The sequence below is a fragment of the Chiloscyllium plagiosum genome, chromosome 26, assembly GCF_004010195.1.
Source record: "Chiloscyllium plagiosum isolate BGI_BamShark_2017 chromosome 26, ASM401019v2, whole genome shotgun sequence".
Classification (NCBI taxonomy): domain Eukaryota; kingdom Metazoa; phylum Chordata; class Chondrichthyes; order Orectolobiformes; family Hemiscylliidae; genus Chiloscyllium; species Chiloscyllium plagiosum.
In genome coordinates, this window is record NC_057735.1 from 32,574,045 (window position 1) to 32,580,684 (window position 6,640).

Genomic DNA, 6,640 nt, shown 5'->3' on the forward strand with positions numbered 1-6,640 from the left:
CTGACCCGCTCCCACCCCCAACTGTCCACCACCCCCTGTCCCCCCACCCTGGGCACCCAGACTGTACACCAACAGTAAGACCGCTGCTGCCTTTGTGGGATAAGTCTCCAAAATAGGAGACACACACACACCTTTTTACTGCAATGTTTTGAGAGGTTTTACCTCTGCCCCGTACAGGACATTGTTGGAGAGATTATCTGGGGAAGAGGGGGTTTAGGGTTCACCCCTGTGTAGAACTCCAGAGAAAGTGTGTGAGGAGAGAGAGAGGGCAGGCAGTCAGTCATTTGGAGACAGTGCTTGGACTGTCCAGGACTGTTCTAGGCAGCATTTCAGTGAGTCAAGTTCATTTTTAATCATGTAAACAAAAGATGTGACCAGGGTTGAAACAGCTCTTTAACGTAATGTTTTTTATCGGGTAGTGAGATCTCCTTCGGATAATCCAAAATTCAGATAATTGATATTCGGATAATTGAGGTTTCTCTGTATAGACAAGATAAATCTAAGCTTATTTTCTGCATGAGTGATATCAAAGGTAATCCACTCATTGATATGTGTTGTTTTAGTTAAAGTGTAACAAATTTCTAAAAATAATTACGAATGTCAAATCAAAATTTTGGAACAGTGGCCTAATGCAAAGCTCAATTAAAATAATCTATAATCCATATATGAATTACTAATAATGCTTATTAAAATGACCTTCAAGCAAGTAAATCATTGATGCGTCAACCTGAAATTCCACATATTGTATGCATGCAGAATGGGACTCCGTAATTAGACTCACAAAAATATCACAGCTTAACATCATAATGTAACTTAATACACAACTTAAGCTGGTTTAGAGATATTCATAACACAACTGTGTGGGAAACATTAGTGGTGATATTGTACAGAACTGTGTTTCAATTTTGAAGTGCCAGTATTCAGATCAATTTGGTTCTCAAGTTCAATTGCATGGCAGTCTCATTGTGCAAGTATTGGCAATGTTGCAATGATGGAGAGATGACTATTACTGCCAACTGTGTATTACTCTTTGACCAGTTAAAGTTTGATCTCCCCTCACAGACATCCAAATGCTAAATTTTGGTCAAGCATCTGTAAAGTGGCAATGAATATTCAGGTTATTTTCGAACACAAGAAATTTAAACATTTTTCAGTTATCAGAGTATTAGAACATTTAGAGAAATCAGACACATGACTGCCAGAGAAAATACTTTGCTGAGAAAGTTCAGCTTGTCAAACAACTCAACAAGGCTTCTTGACAACCCATCCCAAATCTCAAGCACCTAGAAAGACAAGGGTAGCAGCCAGACTGGAACACCGTGGCTTCCACTATTACTCTCATGTTAAATTGCATTCTAACTTCAACATCTATCATCCTTTACTCATTTGTTCAAGGTCAAAATCTTTAAACTCCCTGTCTAATAACAATATGGGAATGTTTTCACCAAATAGTCCATTGCAGTTCAAGGAAGTGGCTCGCCATCACTCTCTGAAGGACAAATACCCTGGGAATAGGATTCAAATCCCACTGCAGCAGGTGGTGAAATATAAATGTGATTAGTAAATTTAGAATCATAGAGCTAACCTCAATAATGGTGACAGTAAATCTATCAGCAACTGTTGTAAAAAACTAATCTATGTCACTAATGTCCTTGGTAGGAAAGGAAATCTGTCATTCTTACCTGGTCTGGCCTACGTGTGACTCCTGACCCACAGCAATGTGCTTGGCGCTTAACTACCTCTAGCATGGCAAAGCAAGCCCTTCAGCAAAACGGCAATTAGAAATGAGCAATAAATATTAACTTTGCCAGTGCTGTCCATATAGCGCAGAAGAATTTTTTTTAAAAAAAGGATGAGAAGCAAGTCCCAGCCAGGAATGTTCACATCCTGTGAATGAATAGCTCAAGCTAAGAATTCATAGAATGTTCATAGAATCCCTACAGTATGGAAGCAGGCCATTCGGCCCATCGAGTCCATACTGACTCTCCGAAGAGCATCCCACCCAAACTCATTCTATCCCTATAACTCTGCATTTCCCATGAATTCTTCAACTTGAAATCTCATTTTGAACCACAATTGTTTGCCAGATATAAAAGTAAATGATGCAACTTATAAATCTTGTTCAAACTGGGTGGAGACCAATAAATTATACCGTTCTGCAGATGTTGTCATCTTTGTTAAAGGAGCAGTCATGTCTGAACTGGACTCAAATTCCAGTTGTTCACAACAAAACAAAATTAGTCAAACTGATATTAGACAGTGTCAAACAGTAACACAAGGGAGTGGACACAATGAAAGAGATAAGGAAAATCCCATTGCGGAGCCATCTCCAGCTATCACAGGCAATTGCAAGTATGATGGGGCATGGAAACATTTACAGTTGAAAAACTCTTAGCAAGTGTTTACATTTTTATTAATATACTCTTCATTTTGAATTCTCCACTTGAAGGCAGATTATTCACCAAACCATTGTAAAATAATGTGATATTTTTCTAAAAGTAGAGTGAGGATACAGATCCTAAATCTGTCAGGGATTAATTGTGTGTGCTGTTGGTTTTAATCTGATTCACACAATAGCCATATAGACAACACAGGAGAAAGTGAGGACTGCAGATGCTGGAGATCAGAGCTGAAAATGTGTTGCTGGAAAAGCGCAGCAGGTCAGGCAGCATCCAAGGAGCAGGAGAATCAACGTTTCGGGCAGGAACCCTTCTTCAGGAATCCTGAAGAAGGACTCATGCCCGAAATGTCGATTCTCCTGCTCCTTGGATGCTGCCTGACCTGCTGCGCTTTTCCAGCAACACATTTTCAGATATAGACAACACAGCCAAGTGGCTCCATTTATTAATACAACTAACTTCTCACACTAATATTTAAATATAATTGGATGATACTTAAATATCTGGAAAACAATATCAGGCAGGATACCACTCCTGTGGTATTTTAACCAAAAAATGTTTTGTAATTCCCTCCATATTCAAATAAAAGTCGAAACTTTAGGTTGCATTTTCAATAGTTCTGCAGTTTGTTTTGTTCCAGTCAGGGAATTTTAGTAGAAAGGCTTTCATCCAATGTTACTGCTTTGAATAGAAAAGAAGGAAATTAGCAAAAATACTTGGTGGTTTGAATTGCTATTTCCAAAATATCCAATACAATATTTTTCTGGATTTTTCAATAACTTAATATCATTATACTCATAAGGTTCAGAATAAAGCACCTTTTAGAAAAGATTAGCTTCCTCGTTTCATTCCTTGATTCTCCTGAACTTTTTCATTTGTTCATAGAATCTGAGTGTATTCTGAGATTTTGGCCCATCATATTTGGGTTCTTGAGATTAATCCATACAATTGTTAAATAATCATAGTTTACAATGATGATTAAGATTTCAAAAGTGGATGCTGTAATCAAGGTTAGAAGTGCCATTTGTCAACTACTTGCCAACTTGGAAGAAAAGTTTCAGAATGGTGTTAAAAGAGTATTTGAGAAGAGGAGGATGTAAGTATGAACTGTAAGGAAGGGACAACAAAAGGTCTAAGGACAAAGTGTTATGTTCATGTCATATGTTTTCGAGCATATGGAGATGTTAGACAGTTTTCACTGCAAACTAAAACAACAGCACGGGATATGGATAACTTGCGTTGAACGAAGATTCATATCTAGGTGAGGTGACTTTTTGTGATTTTGTACAAAGGATTATCATATGTCTGCTCATGCTTTGTGAAATTCCTCAAAAATGTAAATGACCATTGGTGGGGTGTTATCCCTTGAATAGACACACCAATATGAAAACCATCTGTGGGATTCATTCCTTCAACTATTTATGCGCTTACCCAAAACTCAAAATACGTGGATCGTTTACTTACTGTCTCTCAGCTCAAATCTTAACACTAAGCCCTATTAGGAAACAAATCAAGTTGTCCGCAGATGTGATAGATCACATCATACACCTCCATTGCTCAGCACTAGCCTCTAACGTTAAATCATTCTGAATGAACAACAGAAGTATTAATCACGTGACTGAAACTGACCACAGGTCAATCTATAAACCAAGAATGAGAAAGAAATGCATCAAGAGAACAAGTGTAAATGCTCCTCCTACAAGAAGAATTTTCACATGTCCACATCAAGTTAACCCCAGCCATGCAAGGGAGACAAACTTACTTTCGCCTGTCAAGATTTGCCTCTGTAGAAACCTGACCACAAAGTCATCTGGAAGTTTAGAGTCTTCCAATTTCCATTTTTTTTTAACAAAGAACTGTGAGAAAGAAAATATCTGTGGCATATGGCTTAATTCTTGCATTCTTTTAATAATCTATTTGTGTGCATTGTTCCTTAGAATCTACCTTTACTTGTGTTTGTGCCTGTGTTCATCAGGAAATGAGAGAGGTTCACAGATATTATATTCCTGGGTGTTGTGTGAGTAAACATCTTTTTTTCTTCTGATTTAACTTTACCAAAGATCCTGCCTCACAGTTATTACCAAAAACCACAACATTCAAAAATCCCCTTAATGCACCTTTTGTAGCAACAACTGCCAACTGAGAAGCAAAAGACAAAGTAATCCACTGTGTCTCTTACTATCCATAACAGAGGCAAAATTACATCCTCAGTACCATTTGTTTCACCAGAAAGTGAGGATTAACTGCTCAGATTGGGAAAGGAGGGGAAAAACAGAATGAGTATGAACTGGAGGGTTAAAGAAATGGGAATGATTCTAAACTGAGGAGGAAAAGGAAGTGCCACAATGGATTAGGAAAAAAGCTGGCGAAAGAACACAGACTTTCAATTTTTACACTTTGATCAGATCTTTTTTATCCTGCTGGAAAGTAAATGTTCCTGGCTACTGTCACCTCAAATTAATAGCTGTCTGGGGAAAACAATCATGTCCAGAATTCCGATGTGCCTTGGAAGCTGTAACTTGGAGAAGCATGCAGTTAAACCTTAATCCCTGTCTGCTAGTTTTATATCATACTTGACACATAGCTGCAATCAATATAACTCGGTCTTTCGATATATTGTAAACATTTTTTTGAAACATAACCATCTTAGGTTCGTATGTATACATGACCATACAAAGGCAATAAGCTGCTTAAACAAATATCCTTGAACTTAAAAACAGTTTATCACTTGATATCACAATTAAATGTTTATTATTCTCAATCTTTGTCATTTCGGAGTGCTATTAGAGAAACCTTACCTCCTTGCAGATTGGAAATGAAATGTACTGCTGGGTGACAAGGGAAGAAGCAGAAGAATAGGAGGAGGCAGGAGTATTTGATCCTTTTAAGCTTTCAAAGCTGCATTCAACTGGTCAATAAAAATAGCCCTATCCGCGTTTTCATTTATCCTTTCTGCCAAACGACATGAAAACTGTGGAATTTCTTATTCATTTGACCGGACAGGCACGTCTGTTGAGAAACATCAATCATGTTATTTTGGAGGCAGATCTGACAAACATTTGCTGTCTGGGTTTGTGTTGTCAAGCACACTATCCCTGCTTACATAGAAATCTGATCACTGGTGACACCAGTCTTTATATTTAAATGAACATTGAAGCCAGTTTCAGCATAACAAAAGAGGTACCACACCATACCAGATAAGTCAAACAGTCAAAAAGCTGACAGTTCAGCCAATATCCAGTTACGGGCAATTCTAATAATTTATCAGCCAAAGTCTTCATGAGTTAATTGTAATTTTGTCCTTAGTTTGGTGCTGTGACACTTGCACTGCATATATACTGCATAATAAAGTGTGTGGTTCTGGAAAAGCACAGCTGGTCAGGCAGCATCCGAGGAGCAGGAAAATCAACGTTTCGGGCAAAATCCCTTCATCAGTAATTCATTAGTACTCACTTTTACCTACTGCATAATTAAGTCTAATGTAACGCTGCAATATCAATGTAAGGCATTCATATGGCTCATAGCAGTCTAAGAAGAGGTTAGCTAGCTCAGTTAGCTTGATTGATAGAATGTGTTTTAAAATCATAACCACAGCATGGGTTCAATTCTCAGCCTGGTTGAGGTGGACTTCAAGGAGAAAGTGAGGACTGCAGATGCTGGAGATCAGAGCTGAAAATGTGTTGCTGGAAAAGCACAGCAGGTCAGGCAGCATCCAAGGAACAGGAGAATCGACGTTTCGGGCATATGCCCGACGTTTCCTGAAGAAGGGCTTATGCCCGAAATGTCGATTCTCCTGTTCCTTGGATGCTGCCTGACCTGCTGCGCTTTTCCAGCAACACATTTTCAGCTAAGGTGGACTTCAGTAAGGTGTTCGACAAGGTTCCTCATGGTAGACTGGTAGACTTCTTCACCATAGCCCTCAAAGTGGCAGGTAAGACGGATAAAGCTGCCAGGAAAATGGCTCACTATGTGGTGTGTGTTTGTCTTCAATAAAGTGTTTTATCTGATGTAGCTATGCTTATGTTATCTTCTGAAATATTTAAAAAATTTGTTGGTTTTTATTGCATTGAGAATATAATAGACATTTGTTAGAATTAACTATTATGTTCAGACATTATATTCCTCAGACGTACAAGTATCTGAACTAATAATAACTTAATAGGTTACAACAGAGGATTACATTTCCAACAAAATGCCATGTGTCAATTGGTCAGAAGTAAGAAGGGATATAAAACTTCATA

The 6,640-nt window shown here is 38.2% G+C and overlaps 1 protein-coding gene across 2 annotated transcripts in view; it reads right to left on the reverse strand.

Moving 5' to 3' along the window:
* tnni1b (troponin I type 1b (skeletal, slow)) overlaps window positions 1–5,288 on the reverse strand; it is a 31,284-nt gene extending 25,996 nt beyond the window's left edge. The window contains exon 1 of one of the 2 annotated variants that reach the window (XM_043716839.1): window positions 5,198–5,288. The gene's annotated coding sequence lies outside the window, so the exon portion shown is untranslated. The remainder of the gene's footprint in view (window positions 1–5,197) is intronic. The other variant, XM_043716838.1, reaches the window with a different exon arrangement.
* Between the last annotated feature and the right edge of the window lie 1,352 nt (window positions 5,289–6,640).